The following is a 21,476-nucleotide window of genomic DNA, read 5'->3' as shown; positions in this document are numbered from 1 at the left end:
CACTCACCGACGCATGCCACAAAAAATCGCTCTTGGTATTTTAGCCAATACATCGCATTGGGCATGGACAACCAACTCCGCTACTCCCTAACATATTATAGGGAGCGTGTTTGAATGGGATGCGATGCCCAGATAGACGTGCCCTCGACTGAGGCCTCGGGTGCAAATTGCATTCAAAAGCTTGATGATTCACGGGATTATGCAATTCACTCTAAGTGTCGCATTTCACTACATTCTTCATCGTAACAAGAGCCGAGATATCCATTGCTAAGAGTCGTTTCCACGTATTACCGAAAAATCTGCCACAACACTGAATAGGGGCACCCCGCCAAACCATATGTAAGGCTAAGGGCCAAAAGGAGGAAAGGAAAAAAAATGCATGAAAGAAAGAGAAACAAAGGTGTCTACCCCCCTCATAGGAGGAAGCTCAAAGAGAGAACAATCTCCCTGAGCCCCACGCCCTCGCAAAAAGGGGATAAATGCATGGAACAACAATTGAGAAGGACTAGGGTGGCCACCTCGGGAGATCGCACTACTTTTAATCCTTCTTGAACACTAGTCCCCAATAATTCCCCCTTTTCTCCATAAAGCTAGGGACCGAAAGGAAAAAGGGAAGAAAACAAGGTGAAAGAAATAGTGATCAAACGTGGCTACCGGCTCACAAGGGGAGGCTCAAACAAATCACAAGCCTCCCAAGCCCCATGCCTTCACAAAAATGGGGGAATTGAAGGGGATGATGATCGAGAAGGACTAGGGTGGCCACCCCGGGAGCTCGCACTACGTTTCGTCCTTCCTGAATACGAATCCTTAAAAATCCCACCTTTTCTCTGTAAAGCTAGGGGCCAGAAGAAAGAAGGGAAGAAAACAACATTAAAGAAAGGGATATAAACCATGGGTACTGGCTCACAAGGGGAGGCTTCAAATAGAGAACAAGCTTCTCCAACCCCGTGCCTTCACAAAAAGGGGGGAACTGCAGGGGATGACGAGCGAGAAGGACTAGGGTGGCCACCCCAGGAACTCGCATTGCTTTTCGTCCTTCCTGAACACCAATCCATAGAAATCCCACCTTTTCTCCGTAAACCTAGGGGCCAAAAGGAAGAGGTAAAGAAAACAACATGAAAGAAAGAGAGATATCAAATGTGTCTATTGGCTCACAAGGGGAGGCTCAAATAGAGAACAAGTTTCCCCAACCCCGTTCCTTTGGAAAAAGGGGGGAACTGCAGGGGATTACAATCGAGAAGGAATAGGGTGACCACCCCCAAAACTCACACTAATTTTCATCCTTCCTAAACACCAATCCACAACAATCCCACCTTTTCTCCGTAAAGCTAGGGGCCAAAAGCAAGAAGGGAAGAAAACAACATGAAAGCAAGAGACATCAAATGTGGCTACCGGCTCACAAGGGGAGGCTCAAATAGAGAGCAAGCTTCCCAAACCCCGTGCCTTCGTAAAAGGGGGGGAACTGCAGGGGACGGTGATCAAGAAGGACTAGGGTGGCCACCCTGGGAACTCGCATTGCTTTTCGTCCTTCCAAAATACCAATCCACAACAATCCCACCTCTTCTCCATAAAGCTAGGGTAAAAGGAAGAAGGGAAGAAAACAACACCGAAGAAACAAAGTTCCCAAGAAAAGAGAGAATCTCAATAGCACGGTGAGTAGACGTTCGCTAACCAAAAAGAAATCAAACAGGGCACCCAATAAAAAAGCATCCCACCTCTTCACACCCTCCCACATACATTACGGCACAACACCCTTTCTAGCTTACAACATAACAAACAACAATCAAACAACCAAGAAAATAAATCACAACCTAAACTTGACCACTAGAAAAGACAAGGGCTACGATGAGACCAGTGTCTGGAGCAGGTTACTGAACAACCCCCCAACCTGCCACAAGGCTTCAAACAACAAATAGACTACTAATAACAAACCCACCCCGCTATTTCACCCCTCCGTGTACAAAGAACCCAACAACCTTTCCAGTGAGAAAGTCAACAAGGGTCAAGAATCAAACTCCAAAGAGGAGTTGTCACGGGCTGACAGTCAATGCTGGAGAAAGCCACAGGGCCACAAATACATCAATGGTGCAAGGCCACTAAAGAGAGGGACGTCTACAAAGTGCACACCACGAAACAAAGAAATGACCAAGTCCCACCAAAAACCCACAATCCGAAGGGAGGAACAAAGACATAACCTGCTACTTCTTTTTCCCTTAGAAGGGGAGTGGCTCACGAGGGGATGAGGAATTCCCTCGATGACAAAGGCACGAGATAAGGTTTCCACCCTCATGCCCATTGGCAGGGAAAATTGCAATCTCGATGGAGCTTAGACCGAGGGAGGGTCATTACCTGGACACCCAACCCTTCCGCGAGGACATGTAGAGGAATGGTCGGGAGGACTAGGGTGGCCAACCCAACGGGTTGAACCACTCTTCATCCATCCCATAATGATCCCACCCAGACAATTTCCCCTCATAGAAGGTTTGAGCTACCAAGCGCGTGTGCAACCACTCCCTTGACCCAACCACCAGCAACAAAAGCTCACCCAAGAAAACATCAACCACCACCTCCTTTTCGAGAGAACCAACTATGAAAGCCTGCACCCTTGGCCCATGCCTTTCAATGAACAAAAGACTGAGCACCACCACTACGAATGAGTCTAAATTTATCCATCATATTTCCCAAGCACCTCAATTGCAGTAACCATGCCCGGTCGAACAGATCATCGGAAGGGCTCCCAAGAAACAAGATTTTGAACCCCTATAGAAATACATTTGGTGAAAGAAAAATAAAGGATGGGTGGGACAAGCATAAGCATGGCTTGCAGGCACACACACGAAAAAACAAGCATTACCACAAGACAATCAACCAACAATGTTCCCACCAAACACCAAACCCGCTCCCCTAGAGACACACCACACAGTCCTACATTGCAATCGAAACCCAACCAACCAGAACCAAAAAAGAAAACACCTACTATCAGTGATCCTACCACAGGTTCACCTATGGTAACCTTGTTACGACTTCTCCTTCCTCTAAATGATAAGGTTCAATGAACTTCTGACGATGTCAATAGCGGCGAACCACCATCGTCGACACAATTCGAACACTTCACCAAATCATTCAATTGGTAGGAGCGACGGGCGGTGTGTACAAAGGATAGGGACATAGTCAACACGAGTTGATGGCACAGGCTTACTAGGAATTCCTCATTGAAGACCAATAATTGCAATGGTCTATCCCCATCATGATGCAATTTGAGAAGATTTCCCGATCCTCTCAAACCAGGAAGAAAAACTCGTTGGTCGCATCAGTGTGGCGAGCGTGTGGCCCAGAACATCTAAGGGCATCACAGACCTATTATCGCCTCAAAATTCCATGGCCCAAATGGCCATAGTCCCTCTAAGAAGCTGCCCGTGAAGGGGAACCTCCTCGTAGCTAGTTAACAGGCTGAGGTCTCATTCGTTATCAGAATTAACCAGACAAATCACTCCACCAACTAAGAATGGCCATGCACCACCACGCATAGAATCAAGAAAGAACTCTCAATCTGTCAATCCTTACTATGTTTGGTCCTGGTAAGTTTCCTCATGTTGAGTCAAATTAAGCTGTAGGCTCCACTCCTAGTGGTGCCCTTTCGTCAGTTCGTTTAAGTTTCAGCCTTGCAACCATACTCCCCCTCGAACCCAAACACTATGATTTCTCAGAAGGTGTTGGCAGAGTCCTTAGAGCAACATCCACTGATCCCTAGTCGACATCGTTTATGGTTGAGACTAGGACAGTATTTGATCATCTTTGAGCCCCCAACTTTCATTGTTGATTAATGAAAACATCCTTGGAAAATGCTTTCACAGTGGTCTGTCTTTCATAAATCCAAGAATTTCACCTCTGACAATGAAATACGAATGCCCCAGATAGTCCCTGTTAATCATTACTTCGGTCCCAAAGGCCAATACAATAGGACCAGACTCCTATCATGTTATTCCATCCTAATGTATTGAGAGCATAAGCTTGCTTTGAGCACTCTAATTTTTTCAAAGTAACAGCGTCAGAGCTGCGACCCAGCCAATTAAGACCAGGAGCATGCTGACGACAAAAAGGATGGAAGGGCAAGTGCACACTGAGTAGGCGGACCGACTTTTACAACCCAAGATCCAACCATGAGCTTTTTAATTGAAAAAAATTAAATATACGCTATTGGAGCTTGAATTATCATGACTGCTGGAACCAGACTTGCCCTCCAATGGATCCTCGTTAAGGGATTTAGATTGTACTCATTCCAATTACCAGACTCGATGAGCCCAGTCTTGTTATTTATTGTCACTTCCTCCCCATGTCATGATTGGGTAATTTGCGCATCTGCCACCTTCCTTGGATGTGGTAGCCGTTTCTCAGGCTCCCTCTTCAGAATCAAACACTAATTCTCTGTCACCCGTCACCACCATGGTAGGCCTATATCCTACCATTGAAAGTTGATAGAGTAGAAATTTGAATGAAGCATCGCCAGCACAAGGGATGTGCGATCCGTCGAGTTATCATGATTCACCAGAGAAGTAGGCAAACCCGCACCAGCCTTTTATCTAAAAAATGCATCCCTTCCAAAGATTCGGGACTTGGTGCACGTATTAGCTCTAGAATTACTATGGTTATCTAAGTAGTATGGTACCATAAAAAAAATATAACTGATTTAATGAGCCATCCGTAGTTTCACAGTCTGAATTAGTTCATACTTAGACATGCATGGCTTAATCTTTGAGACAAGCATATGACTACTGGCAGGATCAACCAGGTAGCACCCTCCCACTTCAAAGGGAATTCCGGGTGCTCTCATACCAAGATCCAACCTAAACACCCATCAAGTCAAAGAGATGTCAAAATATCATGTAAAACTTTTATGCCTTGCACCTCTTGCATCCCAAGAAGGAAGCACACGCAACATGCTAAGGACATGGCGAACAAATGGGTAGACCTGCCGAGCCACAACACACCAAGGCCACTCTGGAGTTTACAACCATGCCCCAACCAACAAGAAAATGAGTGATCACTCACCCACTCCCTTAGAAATGCCTCCAAAAGCCTCCACGCCCTACACTGAGGCCACTTAGAAGTCCACCCGGATAGCAGCAATAGTGGATGTCAATCTCCCGATCGCCTGTGGCAGCCTTGATGCAAAGGAAATAAATGCATAATGACCAACCATGCAACCTCTATATTATAAATGAGCCCCAACCCTCCCCACCCCACACTGAGGCCACCTAGCAATCCACCCAGAAAGCAACAACAATGGACCTCGATCTCCTGATTGACTGCAGCAACCTCGATGCGAAGGAAAAGGAAGGAAATAAAAAAGGACAACCGACCACAAATCCTATCATAGAGAGGCCATGCAAACCTCCCTGCTCTACACTGACGCCACCTAGGAGTCCACTCGGACAACAAAAACAGTGGACCTCGATCAGATGATCGCCTGTGGTAGCCTCGACACAAAGGCAAGGGAAGGGAATAATACAAGACAAACTGCACCTGTAACCTCCCTTAGAAATGTCCCCCAACCCTCCACTCCCTACATAGAGGCCACCTAGGAGTCCACCTAGACAGTAGAAATGATGGACCTCAATCACATGATCGCCTACGGTAGCCTCAATGCAAAGGAAACAAAAGGAAATAAAATAAGACCAACCGAGTCCACAACCTCTCTTAGAAATGCCCCTCGACCCTCCCTGCCGTGCACCAAGGCCACCTAGAAGTCCACCCGGACAGCAGCAGCAGTGGACCTCGATCACTTGACCACCTGCAGCAACCACGATGCGAAGGCAAAGGATGGAAATAAATGCCAATCAAGAGGCTCACTACACAACACAAGAACATATCCAAACAGGAGGAGGGATTGGGTAGCTCCACACCCCATGCACCCTACATATAGGCAACCCAGGAGATTTTCCACAGCTTTACCAACTAGACAATGAATAATTTTCCTCTATGGCCACCTCCACACAAAGGAGGGAGGTTGAAGCATTCCACCTCGAAATCCTTCTTCCAGATAGCCCCCACCATCAACGTAGCAAGCCTCCTCCCCATTGGACCATAAGCACATAAACAATTGAAACAACAAATGCCACCCAACCCTCCCCTCCCCGCATAGAGGCCACCTAGGAGTCAACCCGGACAGTAGCAATGATGGACGTCGATTGCATGATCACCTGTGGCAGCCTCAATGCAAAGGAAATAGAAGGAAATAAAACAAGACCAACTGAGCCCAAAACCTCTCTTAGAAATGCCCCCCGACCCTCCACGCCATGCACTGAGGCCACCTAGGAGTCCACCCAGACAACAACAATGGTAGATCTCAATCACTTGACCACCTGCGGCAACCACAATGCAAAGGAAAAGGAAGGAAATAAATGAAAATCAAGAGGCTCACTACACAATACAAGAACATATCCAAACAGGAGGAGGGATCGGGCAGCTCCGCACCCCATGCACCCTACGTATAGGCAACTTAGGAGATTTCCCACAACTTTACCAACTGGACAATGAATAATTTTCACCTACGGCCACCTCCATGCAAAGGAGGGAGGTCGAAGCGTTCCACCTCGAAATCCTTCTTCTAGATAGCCCCGACCATCGATGTAGCAAGCCTTCTCCCTATTGGACCATGAGCGCATACACAATTGAAACAAAAGATTCCCATAAACGTTGTGACTTAACATTTCCAACCGCAAAAGCCTGCCAGCCACGCAAGATGCAAGGAAAAAACTGACCACTTGATCAAACATATGGGCCAACACATCTATCAAAACCTCAAAGCCACCGCAACCATGAATGATGTGCACTTTGAAAGGAATGCTAACGATTAACTTTACAATAAGGAGAATAGTGCCTCTCATCACTTGACAGAAAAAGAAAGCAAGAGGGAGGGTAGGTGGTTTACAACCAAAACCCTTCCACGTCCTTCTTAAATGTATGCATCTCAACTGAAAATGCCAACACAGAAAGAGTACAAGCACAAGAAACCGACACCATAAATAGCCGAACAGTGAAGAGGCTAGCCATCACAGGGAGCCACACCACAACAACCCATACAACTCTGAGAACTTAGAGCAGAAGGGGAATTTTTCACATATGCTTCCCGAGACAAGCATGGCCAACATTACCGCTCATGTGCTACCAAGTGGGTATGGAGAGAATATGAAAATCAACCACCCTACAAATGACCCAAGGCCATCATTCAGGCAAACCCGAAAACACATCGATTACCAAACCACCTCTCACACGGAAAGCAAAACCCTCCCCACCAAATAAGGAGGATGTGAACAATATAATGAGGAGCCAATTTCAATGGAGCCACACATGGCTACCTAGCCCAATAAAAATTTTCTATTCTCAACAACCGAGGGGCACGATAGTGACATAGGCACAATGGCATTTTGGGGCTTCCATCTGGGACCACAACAACAAAGGCTCAAAGGAGTGCCGAGCAAACTTTTAACATTTTTATCATTCAGATGGGCAAGAGGGATGGGGACAAGCATGGCCAACATTACCGCTCATATGCTACCGAGTGGGGATGGAGAGAAGATGAAAGTCATCCACCCTACAAATGACCCAAGGCCATCCTTTAGGCAAACCCGAAAAAACAACTCAATTACCAATCCACCTTCCACACGAAAAGAAAACCCGTCACTTGTATCATTTTGATGGGTATGAGGGGACTAGGATGAGCCAGGGAGCCACATCACAACAACCCATCCAACTCCAAGAAATTAGAGAGCAGAAGGGGAATTGTTCACATATGCCTCCCAGGAGGAGCATGGCCAACATTACCGCTCATGTGCTACCGAGTGGGGATGGAGAGAAAATGAAAATCAACCACCCTACAAATGAGCCAAGGCCATCCTTCAGGAAAACCTGAAAACACAACTCAATTACCAACCCACCTTTCACACGAAAAGAAAACTTGTCACTTGTATCATTTGGATGGGCACGAGGGGACCAAGATGAGCCAGGGAGCCACACCACAACAACCCATACAACTCCAAGAACTTGGAGAGCAGAAGGGGAGTAGTTCACATTTGCCTCCCGGGATGAGCATGGCCAACATTACCGCTCATGTGCTACCAGGTGGGGATGGAGAGAAGATGAAAATCGACCACCCTACAAACGACCCAAGGCCATTTTTAGACAAACCCAAAAACACAACTCGATTACCAACCCACCTTTCACATGGAAAGAAAAGTTGTCATTGGTATCATTTGGAGGCGCACGTGGGGACCAGGATGAGCTAAGGAGGTGCACCACAACAACCCATACAACTCCAAGAACTTAGAGAGAAGAAAGGGAATTGTTCACATATGCCTCTCAGGATGAGAATGGCCAACATTACCACTCATGTGCTACCAAGTGGGGATGGAGAGAAGATGAAAATCGGCCACCCTACAAACGACCCAAGGCCATCATTTAGGCAAGCCCGAAAAAACAACTCAATTACCAACCCACCTTTCACACGGAAAGAAAACTTGTCACTTGTATCATTTGGATGGGCACGAGGGGACCAGGATGAGCTCAGAAGCCACACCACAACATCCCATACAACTCCCCAATAACTTGGAGATCATAAGGGGAATTGTTCACATATGCCTCCCGGAACGAGCACGACCAACCTTACAGCTCATGTGCTACCGAGTGGGGATGGAGAGTGTTACACAAAAATATCATCACCATGATTATTTTCAGTTAGTATGGGTCTATCATCACTTGTACTATCCTCCTAAGCAAGTCTCAAACCTCATCTCTTCAAGTCAAGCTTTGAAAATGAGAGAAAGGCATTGAAAATCAAAAAAGCTCTAGTTTCACACTTTCTCTCACTATTGCCTACGGTCCCGCACCCCCTGTTCACAAAAACTGCAGACCTGCCTGCTCTATCCCTAAAGGAGTGGGTGTGGACCCCTGTGAAATTAAAAAAGGCACAAGTTTATTATAAAAAACTCACTTTGGGTTAATTCTAGATTATTCTAGAAGGAATTTTGACGTGGATTGGTCGCTCATAGGTGGTTCATGCATCCCAAAAGAGGAGGAGCTAATCCCTTTATGATAGGAGCTATCCCTTTGAAGGAGGGCTTTATCCCTTTGAAGGAGGACCTAGTAACTTCCCTCCATTGCACTATAAATTAAGGCATTGGGCTGGTTGCTAGGGAGGTTAGAAGCTGAACATTTTTTAGGGTAAATGCTGGTGGAATTTAGACTTCCTAGTTAAGCTTGATAGGAGAGATCACATACCTTTTTGGCTTCATTGGGAAGAGAGTGAAACTTGTCAAAGTAGAGGAGACTTCTTGTTGGACCCTGGGAGGAGCTTATACAACATCAAGGCATAGGTTGTAAAGTTCTTCTTTCATTTGAATTAATACAATCAGATTCATTTTTCTCAACAAATTGTCCTATGTCATTTGTTTCATGAATTCCTTGATCTTCATGTTAAGTATGTTTTATGATATTGGATTTTCAGGTGTTGTTTAATTTGTTTGCTTATTTGTGTTTGCAGATTCGCAATAAGGGAGCTCATTTGGATCAAAGGAGCGAGGCTTCCACAAACTTGCATTGGACCCAAGGTATGCCTAAACACTTGTTTACCTTTGTTTATAAATGCATATTTAGAGAAAGATAGTTTTCGATTGGCTTGCTTGTCACTAGATATCGTTAGATTCTAGGAAGGTCTATCTTGTCCGCAAGATCGACTCATTCCGTGTGACAAAATGGTGACTCCGATGGGGACTTGATTTTTTCCTTGTTTTTACTTTGACCTGAGAAACTGTGTTTTTGTTTCTGTTTTTGGCTTGTTGAGTGTGGAATTGGGTAGATTTAGTAGATCTAGGATTATTTTTTGTTTTTCATAACTTTGGGAGAGGACCACACCCTAGGCTTGTGACATAATGTGGACCTATCTGCACTTTTTCTTTTAGCACAGAGCGGTACCACACCTGTGTTAACTGTGGGCCTGCGGACCCTGTCAAAATTTTGGAAATCCTAAGATTTTCTCTGTTAGTCAGCTTAGTTTTTGTTTAGATGTTATTATCCCCTGCCCAGACCTGCATATAAATTGTCAGAAGCTTTTCTTAGGTTAATTCCATTGGTGTTAGGGTTGTAGGTGAAATTCCTAGAAGTTTTGGTTGTTGGGTTTGATTTTCATTTTGGTCTTGTAGTAACACTGAGCTTAGAAGTTGTAGAAACCTCAGATCCCCTTGGTTTTTTCTAGCCTTCTTATGAGTCTGACCATTTGCATACTTTTGTTGAGGAATCCACCTTATGTTTTCTCCTTACGAAACTTCGAATTGTGTTGAAAGTTTGGATTTCATTTTTAGGAAAGAAAACACAAATTGTTTGTTTTTGACTGATTTGTGATTCTGCATAAATTGGTCCTTAGTTTACATCTAGCTAAGTAAAACATCCTTAAAAGGACATCTTGTAAGCTTTGACTTCAAATAGGTTTTTATAGTTTATAGATCTCAAGATTAGTTATTTCCATAGTTTTGAGTGTTTTATAAAAAATAAAAAATAAAACTCTTTTGGAAAAAATTTGTTTTTGTAGTGGTTGAGTGTTTTGAACGAAAAGGGAAATTTTTGTGAAAATAACTAGTTGTCTCGTTTTGAGTGCATTGGAAAAGACAAAAAACTCTTCTTTTAATTTGTTTGTTAAGAAAGATTTGTGTTTACAAGTATTTGCATTCTCAAACTCTTTCCTAGCTAGAAGTTCATTGAAGGGAAAAGATTGCTTAATCATCTTAAGTGCATTTTTTGTGATTTCGAGTCGAGTCTTCATACCACGAGTTTCATCTCCGCACCTCTTGACTTAAACAAAAACCAATAAAAATAACGCTTAAAGTAAAATCTATCTAGTAATATTTTTATTTCTAGGGCTCTGATACACCAATATAGCTTAGGCTAGTGTCTTGGAGTAGGGAGTAATTAACTCTCCAAGATAGTAAAACAAACAAGTAGCTGTATCTTGCGGTAGGAGAAAAATCCAATTGTTGCATTTAGGCTTTGGGAAAGCTCCTCTTAAAGGAGAAGCAGGAGGTCGTGTCCGAACCAGTGTGGGAATCAACCCTTCCTCATTGGGAACGATGCCAGATATTCACGTATTAAAAATGGTAAACCTCGGATTAACCATTGTCGAGGAGCCTGGGGTCACTTGTTGGTAAACCTTGGATTATTGTCAAGGAGCCTTCAAGGGGAATGAGCTTGTTACTCTGCCCTTGCGTGCGTATCGGATCGTAGACTGTTCCCCCAGGTATATTTGTTTCTGTTGGTAACCTTAGTGACCATATTCTATAGGATTCTTCTTAAGGTGACAGTGGTGGGAAGATCCCACTGTACCTAGGGCAGACGTCGGCTAGACTCACTTGAATTTTCTGGGGGGTTCTCTTCACTCGAGATGGTTTAGTGGAGAAACTTGTGCCAGTCTATTCATTAAGCAGGTTTCCAGGGTAACTGTTCCAACCGCCATTTCTGTATTGAACTCTACGACGTTGGGCTTCGTCAGCAACTAGTGTTTTCAATACGAAAATTTACCGTTTGTGTGTGTTTGATCTCCTAGATTCTTTAGGCATGTGATTCAAATTTGTTTGGTTCTTTAGAGGCTTTAGGTAGTTTTCATTGAGATTTTACTTTACTTGCGTCTGAAGTAGTTAAAAATTTTTAATCGTGGCTGAATTACCAAGTCTCGTAGACTTTGGGGCCAACCTCCTGAGTTTTCATCGAGCTAGCCTGAAGGGTTGAGAGCCCTCATAACTCCTAGAGACGGTAGAGTTGGGTTACCTAAAGAAGGAGAGTCTTCTTTGGTGGTGCATCCTGATTTTCAAGCTTTAGTAGCAGATTATAATCCACAATCAATTTCTGTTTCCAAAGTTACTGGTAGCTTTTCATCTACTAGTGATATAGGTGAGGAACTTGAAATATCCGAACCTGAAAGTGAATTTACTGCTACTCCAAAATCGGGGTTTACTTCTCCAACTTCTAGTGGTCCTGGCTCACCAAGGGTAGAAAGAATAATTACCCAAAATCTTCCTTCTGGACTTATAGCCATCGAAGAACTTGCTACTTTGGAAGAAGAAGTAGGCATCACTATACCTGAAAATCAACTTGTTATTGAGCTAAGGGAGCGTGAATCAATTTTTTACAGTCCACCTAGGAGCAGTGCTTGGTATCTTTCATTGACTGATTTTTTGGAAAACCCAGGGCTAAGTTTTTCACCACCTCGTGTTCCTTATCACCCAACACCTAGAGGTTACTATCCTCCATTAAATATGTCAAGATAGTCATCCATGTTTACTCAATCGCCAGAATCCTTTTTGTACGGAGGTCCTTCTGTTCCCTCTGGGTATCATTCACTTTCTGGTACTTTTGTGGGAGCATCTCCTCAATCCATTGAACAAGGGTTATTAACTGGAAACAATGGTACTAAGCTATTAAGTGTAGAATATATTCTCATGATGTCAGGTACTATTCCTAATCCTCAACCCCAAGGTGGTCAGTTACCGCCTGGGGGGCAGCCTCAAAATCCTCAATTATCGCCTGGGGGGCAACCTCAAGGTACCCAATTTGCACCTGGGGGGCAACCTCAAGGACAGTACATACCTACGGGACAGTACGTTCCTCAAGGTCAACCCCAGACTCAATATGTACCTCAAGGTCAACCCCAGTATCAATATGTACCTCAAGGTCAACCCCAATATCAGTACGTGCCTCAAGGGTATCAACCCCATGGTCAGTACTCGAACCAAGGTTTCCAACCCCCCTTGGGTCAATCATATGTTCAAGGAACAGGAAACGTGCCTTTGAATTATCAACCCTACCCTCAACCCGGTTATGGTCCTCAATATTCTCAACCTTTTATGGCTCTGTACCCTGGAATGAATTTAGTGTCGGATCCATTGCAAACTCAACAGGTCTTGCAAACGAATATACAGTTGTCATCTCAAACTGGACAACCCTTAGTTTCTGGTTCACCCCAGCAACCTGTCTAGTCAAACTTTCAAACTTCTATACCTTCGGTAGTTTCTCAGCCTGGTCTTAGTACACCTCGTACTCTACCTCAAACGGCTGCTGCAACTGCTGCAACATCTGTTAAATCTACCCCACCTACTTCTGGAGTATCGACAGCTCCGGTTTCTATTGTTCCTGTATCTACTCCTCAGACATCTTTACCTCAGTCTGGATCCACAATTCAAACTTCAGTTCAGATGCCTGTAGGACAACCTAGTTCAAGTACGGTTGTCACAAGTCAACCATAATTTACTTATCAATCGTACCAGGGACAACACCAATTCGGTCCTGCTGTGCAGCAGCCAGTCTATCAGTATCAACCGTACCCTATGTACACATATCAACAACCTCAACAACCCCGGTATGGTCCGGTTAATCCTAGTTTTCCAGGAGGATACAATATCCCAAATGTAATTCCTGTTCCTAGTTATCCTGGATATCCTCCTCCTGGGACTGCTCTCATGACCCAGAGTTTTAGGGACCCTAATCGTCAGTTACCGTTTATCACAACTTTGGAATTGCCTGACTTGTTGCGCCTAACGAACGATCCCATTAATTATCTTCCGTTTTGGCTGCCAATGCTGAATAAGTTTCCTAGTGATATTCCTAAGTTTGAAGGCAAATCAGGAGAGGACCCGTCGAACCATGTGATGAATTATCACCTCTGGTGTGCATCTAACTCCATTTCAGATGATTCAATCCATCTAAGGCTTTTCCAACAAACTCTAATTGGTCTTGCGGCCAAGTGGTACATTGAGTTACCGCGAGGCACTTTTTATAACTTTAGTCAGTTAGCTACCTCGTTTTTAACTGATTTTCAGTTTCCAGTAAGATATGACAATGGCACGGAATTACTAACTTCATTAAAGTAGTCGACGTCCACTTACATTTTAGATCACATTCATGAATGGAGACGTCAACGGCGTTTAGTGAATGTTTTTATTCCGGATCAGATATTAGCTGAATGGTTTGCAAAATCTTTATTTCCAAATATCACTGAGGATGTAGCTAAGGCCGGAGTCGTTACTGAAGAGCAAGTAATTGCTCAAGCACAGTACCTTGACTTGGTTTATACTCAGTGAGGTACGTTACATGAGAAAATCCTCGATCTTCCTAAGCAAAATCAAATCGCTGCAGCTCCTTCAGGGTCTCATGCCGCTGACGGTATGATTGGTACGGTTAACACCAAAAGTAAGAAGTATTCCAAGAATTCTTCTCCTATCATAAACTGGCCAGATTCCCCGACATGAGATTCTTCCGTGGAGATTTCCACCGATATTCACATTGTAGAGTCATCTACAGCCAAATCCAAATCCGATGGTAAGAATAAAGGGAAGAAGAAAAATAAAACGGATAAAAATTCAAAAGAGAAACCTGAAAAAGTGAAATACAATGATTAGAAACGTAAACCTCGTTATCCTTGTCTCATTTCTGATGAAGAGAATTTTACAAGAGACTGCCCTCATCGTGCAGAGGTTGCAAAGATTTTCAAAGGTTCCCAAATTCCTGTTGTTTTGAAGGATCCTTTTCCAAGTCAAGACAGTAAGATGATAGGTTCTTCCTCGAGTGCCAATGAAGAACCCATACTAATGATGTCCCATGTTAGGATTGTGACTCGATCGCATGATTATTGTAGTAAAAGTCCTGTTGATGGTAAAGAAGCAGAATCTTCTCATTCTAACCCATCAACCTCAGCTCCCGGTTCCTATCCACTACAGATCGAGAAACCTAATCCAGACTTAGTAATCAAACCACCCACCAAGGGTATACTTCAGAAGTCAACTTTCAATCCACATGCGAGAGCGGCTTAGAACTATAACATTGTTGAGGATTTGGCTATTTCACCTTCAGCAATGTCAGCTTTGGAAGTGCTACAATCATGTCTAGCACAGCGTAAATTACTTTTGTCAACTATAGGATCTGTTGACGTTCAAGACTTGAACCTAATAATTTTCGATCTAGAAAATAGTACATCGTGCTTACCTCATCAAATGGCTTTCCAGATCCCAGTGATAGTAAAAACAGGCCTATTCATAGGACTGTGATTGATGAGGGAGCCTCGACGTGTATCATGTCGATACAATGTTGGAGATCACTTGGTTCTCCTTCACTAAATCAGTCCCCGACGATTCTAAAAGCCTTTGATGGCCGTGGGTTTCATCCTTTTGGCATTCTACAGGATTTACCTATAGGGGTTGAAGGAAAAGTCGTTAATCTAGATGTGGAGGTGGTTGATGCCCCTCTAGATTACAACCTTCTCTTGGGTCGTAGTTGGTCTTACGCTATGACAGCTGTCGTTTCATCAGTCTTTCGGGTTATAAAGTTTCCTCATAATGAAAAGATCGTAACAATAGACCAGCTGGCTTACTTTTCATCCGAACCAGCCTCTTCTGAAAGCATTCAGCATGTCGGTAAAACGACTATCCCGTATAAGGATGTTGGAGTAGGACTAGTTAAAGATGCTGGTTTACTGGGAGCTTTTCCTTTTCCTCCGATCAACACATCGTCTACTTTTGGAACCATTCATATGATTTCGTCAGACACCATTGTTTATGATGATCCTTGGATCGTACCTTCTGAATCTGAGATAGACTCATTTGGTGATGTTATGCCTTTGAGTCCATATGAAATTTCTTATGAGGCCGTGCAATCGTTTACTGACCCATATTCAACCAAAATTGACTTAATGAATGTGGTCCGTGAGGAATCACTTTTCACATCAAGCTCAGATCTAACAGGGTTTTCCGAACTTGTTCACTCTGATGAGCAAATTCGTGAAATCCTAAGTGTAGATGATTTACCATGGGAAGATCTCCATCACAGATCTTCATTCTTACCTAAGAATGATCGTTTTGAAAATGATTTTTCATCAATTTTTACGACTGAATATGTCAAGGAACCTCAAAATCCAATGAAAAATCCTGATTTAGAGTTAAATTTGGGAAACATCTCTCGAACTATTCCTATTGACATTTTGGTTAAGCCTGGAATTGTTGAAAACATTCATATAGGTGCCTCGTGTACAGAAGAGGAAATGCCAGCCAGGAATTGACCCCACAATTTTTGTTCATGAAATCAAGACTTACCTGGATGCTAAACCTGTCCGGCAACGTTTGCGTCAGATTCACCCAAGAAAAGTTTATGCTATTAAAGCAGAAGTTGAAAAATTACTCAAAGAAGGTTTCATTTATCCGATCCCTTTAACAGATTGGGTATCGAATATTGTTCTAGTTAACAAAAAGCAAGGGACAATAAGAATATGTATCGATTATAGGGACATTAATCGAGCCTGTCCAAAGGACAATTAGCCAACTCCCTATATCAATCAAATCATTGATTATTGTGCTGGTAGCGAAATATTCTCCTTCATGGATGGTTTTTCCGGATACAATCAAATCAATATTCTACCTGCCGATCAACCAAAAACGACTTTCATTTGTCCATGGGGGACATTTATTTATTGCAAATTACCCTTTGGGCTCAAGAATGTCGGGGCAACTTTTCAAAGGGCCATGTCTTATGCGTTTCATGACATCAAGCACATTGTACAACCCTATCTCGATGATCTGCCTGCTCATTCATTACATCAAGCTGATCATCTCATCCATTTACGAGCAATCTTTATGAGGTGTAGGCATTATCGGATTAGGTTGAATCCACACAAGTGTGTTTTTTGTATAGAAACAGGTCAATTGCTGGGGTTTATTGTTTCGAAAGACGACATTCGCGTCGATCCCTCAAAGGTTGAAGCTATTGTCAAATTGCCTCCTCCTTCGAGTCTTTGCCAACTCCAAAGTTTGCAAGGGAAAGCAAACTTTTTACGACGATTCATTCCTAACTGCGCCGACGTTACAAAGTGTTTTACCCGGTTGTTGAAATAGAATACTCAATTCTATTGGGATGAGATAGCTCAGAAATATTTTGATGCAATAAAACACGCTTTGACCCATGCACCGTTATTGCATCCTCCCAACTACAACCAGGACTACTTCTTGTATCTCGCCGCCTCTCATTCCACCATTGAAATGGTCTTAGTTCAGGAAGATGAATTTGGTATTGAACATGTGATATATTACCTTAGTTGAACTTTAAATCCAACTGAGCTAAAATACTCACATGTGGAGAAATTTGCATTGGCAGCTGTTCAAGCTGCCCAACGTTTTCTTCATTACATTTTACTACATAAAACTACATTAATTTCTGATTGCAACCCTATGATATACATTTTGACCAAGCAATTGCTAGGGGGCAAGTACTCCAAATGGATCGTGATCCTACAGGAGTTCGGCTTGGAATTTGAAAAATCTAAGTCTAAGAAAACTTTAGTTTTTGCGGAGTTAATGTGTGACTTCCCGTGTGCCGACACGGAAACTATGGCGGAGGAGCCCATTGCGGATGAATCCTTGTTTCTAATCAGCACTTTAGATCCATGGTATGGGTATATCATCATTTATCTCTAGACCCAATCCTTTTGGCCAGAAATTTCAAGTCAGAACGTCGAAAAATACGATTCCAGTCCCAACAATTCAGAATTATTGGAGATACTCTTTATCGCCATGGGGCGGACTCTGTTTTTCGACATTTTTTAACTCACGAGGAAGTTGAAAGGGTTCTAAATGACTGTCACTCTGAAGTGTGTGGCGTTCATATGTCTGGGTATGCCACAGCCCAGAAGATATTGTGTGCTGGCTACTTCTGGTTGTCCTTGTTTAAAGATTCTATTAACACGGTCCGAAAATGCCACAACTACCAAATTTTTTATCGAAAGATGCGCGCTACACTTGCTCCTCTCCACCCTATAATTGCCGTTGGTCATTTTTCCAAATGGGGTATCGATTTTCTTACATGTAACCCTCACTCGGCAGGGGGGCATGCGTATATCATCCTTGCGGTAGATTATTTTACCAAGTGGGCCGAGGCGATGCCTACATTTGAGGAAGAAAATAAAAGAGCTACAATTTTCGTGTTCAATCATATAATTTCTAGGTTTGGTGTTCCACAAGAGATTATCACTGATCATGGGCGTCATTTTTGGAACGTTATGATGACCAAACTTACAGGCCAGCTTCGCTTGCGTCACAATAGTTCAACTCCTTATTATCCACAAGCTAATGGTCTGGTTGAATCCATCAACAAAGTTTTAGTCATCATGATCCGATGAATCATTGGGATTTATCGGTCGAATTGGCATAACATGCTATTTTCAGCACTTTGGGTGTATCGAACCTCAGTAAAAACATCAACGGGTTCACTCCTTTCCAACTAGTTTATGGTCTGGAAGCTGGGTTACGCATTGAATGCGAAATCCCGTCATTGCAAATGGCCATTGAGTTACTTCCAGCCACTTCCGAAGAGGAAAAACGTTTGTTATACTTGGTTCAATTAGATGAGAATCGACGTGATGCTGCATTGGCGATCGAAACTCACGCAAAATGTATGAAAGCTCAGTATGATCGAAATGTGACCCCTCGAAATTTTTCGGAAGGAGATCTAGTCTTATTGTACGATCAACCTAATGATAAATTAGGCACTGGAAAATGCGTTCCTATGTGGCATGGTCCCTATGTTGTCAAGCGAAAGCTAGCGAAAGGAGCCTATGAATTAGTAGACTTTGACGGGGACTCTTTAGGTAAACCCAGAAATGGTCTCTACCTGAAGAGGTATTATGCTTAAAGAATGGGTATGGAGATTTTTTTAGTTAGGACAATTTTCTTTCTAGCTGGTGTGTTTTAGTTTAAAAAGTGTGCTTAGCGTAGAGAGTGTTTTTTGTCATTATTCCTGCTTATCTTGGTTTTACTCTTAATATTGCAGATGTCGATGCCTCTCCAAACATACATTGGGTTCACTGATGGTGCTTGTCATAATGCACGAAACATTTTTTCCGTAGCTTGGGTTATCTATTCGCCCTCTGACGAGTTGGTATCTATGCATGGGGTAAGCCTCGGTCAAACAACGAACAACATTGCTGAGTATAGTGTAGTGATTGAGTTATTATCTGAATCTATTTCATTTGGGATTCAGAGTTTTATAGTGAGGTTAGATTCTGAACTCATTGTATTACAACTTAATAGACTATATGTCATTAGAAATCTAGTGTTATTGACATTATTTTTGAGAGTGCATCTCTTGGAACATGAATTTGATTATATTGAATATCAGCATATTCCAAGATCTTTAAATACATTAGCAGATGCATTTGCTTCTTGAATGTTAAATAGACATTTGCAATAATCATACATGTAAATTTAAAACCATTCCATAACATGATTTACAAGATAAGCCGGTAATAGTGATATATATAGGAGTGTCAAAATATACATCGTCCTCGATCATAGGTTGAAAAACACCTTATGATCGGCAAAAATGATAAGTACAAAAAGCAAAAATGATCTCGATAAGAAACCACTGTACGGGCCACCTTACAAAGGAACCTCCTAAAAGGTCCTGGGACCCCAATCACATACTGATGTAGTCAACGAGGTATGTCATCTATGACGGTCTCTAGAATGTCCCCTGTCAAGTGCTCTAGATGACTCTACAACTCGGCCAAGGTCTCTGCTGATTCGTCCTGTGGGGCTGGCACCGCTGTAACTGATTGTTTCCTCTCGTAAGGCCGGAGAGTGGCTGGTCGCTGTGGACCCACATCTGCATTGAAACTTTTACTGTTAGTTTTGGGATGATATAAAAAACAAAAAAATATATAAAATAGGAAAATTTTGAAAATGATTTTACTTGAATCATCCCATTGCTCTCCTGGTGGAAGAGCCATGTCTGGGTCACCGCGAAAACCTACCCCAGCATAAGGGAAGTCCTGAATAGCAAAAACCTGGTTTTCAAACCAATGTAAATACTCAGGTTTGAATCGAACAAACTATGTCCCCTCGTCCGGATGACGGGCCATAACTGCGACCCATCGCATCAGTTTGGGCTCTCGAGGAAGCCCAGCTCCAACAGTAAGGTGCTGCAGGATTAACATTGGGACTCTCTCCAAACCTAAGCTCACAACCAAAGCCCCATAACCAAAGGTCTTCAGTTGTCTGTTCTTGGCTCTGGTTAGTTGGCCTTTTACATTAGCCAACACAGCATCGCACCAGTTGAAGATGGTGCCTCGAAAGCAGTCAACTGCCATCTGCATCTGGGATCCGGTGGAAATATGTAGTGCAGCACTCTCACAAAGTCTGGTGACAGTAAACGTGATCACCATGAGTTCAGGATGGGATATGGTTTTAATATCTATCCCTTTGTCTCTAGCCTGGCTGTTGCAGAACTCTAACCGGAGGCTATCGACAGATTGGCCACTTGGCCTAGTCTCGAATAGAGTCAAGTCTTCGCCTCTCTTAGGAAAACCAATCAAAATGAATATATCTGCCGGCTCAATTTCGAGCTGGTGGCCACCAATGAAGAAGCACTTGTCCTGTATGCTCCACCTGTCCACTAGCCACTGTAAGAAATCCACCTGGGCCCTCATGCCAGGTATGGGCTAGAATTTGTACAAGCCGCATGCCTTCAATGCATCGATCGAAGGTTGGTGATTCAACATGGCAAGATCCACATCCTCATGCTCCCGTTCTCGCCAATAAAGCATGATGTACACTCTACATCCAACAGAAAGGAAAATTAGAATGCAAGAAATTAAATTGTTTGGGTCAATTTTGAGAATTTTTGGGTTAAAAACCCTTGCTGCGGGGTTCGCACCCTATCCATTAGAGACAGTGCGGGGGTCCACATCTTGCCTTCATGGAAGATGCGGACCCTGACTTTTTCCCCATTGAGAAAAAGTTGGGGTTCGCGGGCTGCCAGTGTTATGCGTGCAGGCCCTCGTGCACGGGTTTATAGCCTAAAAACCCTCTAAAAAATAAAATAAAACCCTAAAACAAAAATTGAAATGGTTGAAATTGAAGAGTAGGATGATGTGGATTACCTGGAGAAAACGGCGTTCGATTCTGACGGTTGGATTTTCTGCAATCTTCACGAGAATTTTCTGAACAAAAGCACTATTTTCTCACCCAAATCTCAAACGGTAAAAATGAATTGACGAAAGCCCTTTTTATAAGTTTTTTGAGTAAATGAATTGTAAATTTGTTTATGTTTCACTTTAGAAAGGTAATTTTGGCAACATTTTTATCCATTTCAAACAGGTATGAGTAATGTTTGCAATTTTTTTTTTCAGGATAACGGATTATTCAAGCGAAATCTATCATTTTTGACGAAAAAACATTTAGAGTCACCTTTAAGCTCTTTTCTGACTCCTAAAACATGAAAATATTGCCGAGTTTTTCTTTTTAACTCGTTAAAACGGAACTAAAAAGACGGTCCACTTACAACTCTTTTCTGACCGTAAAAACATGAAAAGATTGCCGGATTTTTGTCATTTCAAATTCGATATTGGTTATAAAATGACGTGTCGTTGATCGCTTTTTTACTTTTTCGGATCAGGG

General features: G+C 42.9%; 1 non-coding gene and 1 pseudogene across 1 annotated transcript; both read right to left on the bottom strand.

Moving 5' to 3' along the window:
- Positions 1-122: 122 nt before the first annotated feature.
- LOC149152325 (5.8S ribosomal RNA) lies at positions 123-276 on the bottom strand. Its single transcript, XR_016263938.1, has one exon. It is a non-coding gene; the product is annotated as a 5.8S ribosomal RNA (ribosomal RNA).
- Positions 277-2,980: 2,704 nt separating this feature from the next.
- LOC149152324 (18S ribosomal RNA) lies at positions 2,981-4,792 on the bottom strand (annotated as a pseudogene).
- Between the last annotated feature and the right edge of the window lie 16,684 nt (positions 4,793-21,476).

Source organism: Pinus tabuliformis, chromosome 9 (assembly GCF_031772625.1).
Source record: "Pinus tabuliformis cultivar Carrire ecotype Pingquan chromosome 9, CPIR1, whole genome shotgun sequence".
NCBI classification, from domain to species: Eukaryota; Viridiplantae; Streptophyta; class Pinopsida; order Pinales; family Pinaceae; genus Pinus; species Pinus tabuliformis.
Note: the sequence above shows the minus strand (reverse complement) of the source record. Positions and strands in the feature narration are given on the sequence as shown.